General features: G+C 36.8%; 1 long non-coding RNA gene across 1 annotated transcript; it reads right to left on the bottom strand.

Annotated features, from left to right (window-relative positions):
* Positions 1 to 341: 341 nt before the first annotated feature.
* LOC149228593 (uncharacterized) lies at positions 342 to 1,832 on the bottom strand. The gene is made up of 3 exons (XR_016247219.1): positions 1,769 to 1,832; positions 1,603 to 1,639; positions 342 to 608 (listed from the first exon to the last, which is right to left on the bottom strand). It is a non-coding gene; the product is annotated as an uncharacterized LOC149228593 (long non-coding RNA).
* Positions 1,833 to 2,009: the final 177 nt, after the last annotated feature.

The raw sequence follows: 2,009 nt of genomic DNA, 5'->3' as shown, positions 1-2,009 counted from the left end.
CACAAAAACCATGAGGAACAGCTTACTACATAACATTTTGTAGATAGTTCAATTTCACTTCATTCATATTCTGGCCAGAAGAAGAATTGTATGTGCCCAAAACGATCCAGGTTTGAAAACTGGTTGTGTTCCAGCCTTATGCAAAACATCTCGCCACATATAGAGAAATGTATCCTCATAGCTTTATTGTTCTAGGACATACATGTGTGAGCCTGATAGGAAGCTGATTATCTATTGATACACATGGCCTTCATCATCCTAATAGATTAACTACAGTTTTGGTGTGAGAATATTTTTAAAATTACAGACATTGCATTCCAAAGGGAAATACAATTCCCCACTGAGATACAATGATTGCTGAGAACCTGTTAGCTTGAAATTTCTTTCATATACACTGTTCAACTTTTAAATTTCTTCACTTTATGAGCTCTGAAATCATTGCTATTAGAGTCAAGCTGTTGACCTTCTGATTCTTGATCTGAAATAATTGTACTACAACTATTATTTGTACAAGATTGCAAATAAGAAGTTAGTTTTCTCTGCGATTTACATGGATTATAATGCTGACTTGAAGATGCTTCCAAACCATCCTCTCGACCATCAAGTACCTGCAAAAGAGAACTATACTGTTAGAGAAAAGGATATTTATGGTGATAGTCTACCGAGGTGTCGATTTCGCCTGGATGGCCAAAAATCGTCAGAACCCAGTCATTTTTTTTTTCAAAAAATCTGATAGTAAGAACACTTTCATGCTTTTGATGGATTCAGCACCATCAAAAGCTCCTGGGGCACTCAAAATCTTGAACCTTGACAATTGTACCCTGGTTTGCCAAAAATTTTCACTATATTTTTACCAAAATCGTGTTGGAAATTCCATTATTTTCTGGGCGAAATTGATGCCTCATTAGACTACGGTGATATTTATGAGTGCAACATGAACAACCAACAAATTGCACAAGAGAACTATACTGTCAGAGAAAAGGATATTTATGAGTGCAACGTGAACACCCAACAAATTTGCCAACTTTGACAATCAAGTGAAATAAAAGATCGAGTAGACCAACTGTGGGAGTCTAAATTAAGTTTTTTATTTTAATTTTAAGCTGGTGAGGCTCATGACTCAAATGTAACTCCACACTTGTCTGAGTGGCTTCGAACGTATTGATGTGTCAGTGTTCTCTTAGTGGCTTGGAAGGTATGCACTGGCCATGTAGTGTAACAAGGGCATAAACCCAGTGACCTAAGGCATGTAGCAAAACACCCTCCCTTTAAATGTGAATCTGAGCTCTCTTGAGAAAGGGTGAACTCAGAATGGTAAAAGACCCTACCCACACTGGCATTGGGTCAAATAAAAATACTACAGTACGCAGAATTGAATAAAACTGACGGAGGATATCCGGAATGTAACTTGTATCTTTCACATTGGCCCACTATCCTTAAAACATAGTTAACAATTTGTACACAACCATGCTATTACCAAACTGAAAATATTTGGACTGATCACAGCAATCTAAAGCAATAAGCACACAGATGAAGCAAGAAAATGAATCCGGAATGGTTAAGATAACGTCATAATGGAAAGAACGAGTTTAGAAAACGAACCTGGCCTAAATTTTCCAGTTTGTGCTGCACAGAATCCCTGTTGAAGCCCCACAATGTTAATATTATTAGTTACCACATTATAAAACAAGTCCTAAAACCATTCAAATTGAAAAGGAGCCTAAGATTTAGAAGAACGCTTATGAGAAATAATAAGGAGGACAATTACCAGATAATATCATCCACTGTGTCGTTGGCATGTAGATAATAGACATTGACAGAGGAAACCTGTCAAGAAAACCCAATAATGGAATGATTGTTGTGATTTCACAATAAAAGTAAGTCTACTTTTTTCACCAAACTTTGCCCATGCTTAAAATGCAGTGAACTGTAATCATCTTCTACGTCAACCCAAGAAATAACTTACACTCAGCCTTCGTCAATTGGCAAGGGCATCACCATGTTACTTA

Source organism: Pinus tabuliformis, chromosome J (assembly GCF_031772625.1).
Source record: "Pinus tabuliformis cultivar Carrire ecotype Pingquan chromosome J, CPIR1, whole genome shotgun sequence".
NCBI lineage: Eukaryota > Viridiplantae > Streptophyta > Pinopsida > Pinales > Pinaceae > Pinus > Pinus tabuliformis.
The sequence above is the reverse complement of the archived record's forward strand: the minus strand, read 5'-3'. Positions and strand labels throughout refer to the sequence as shown.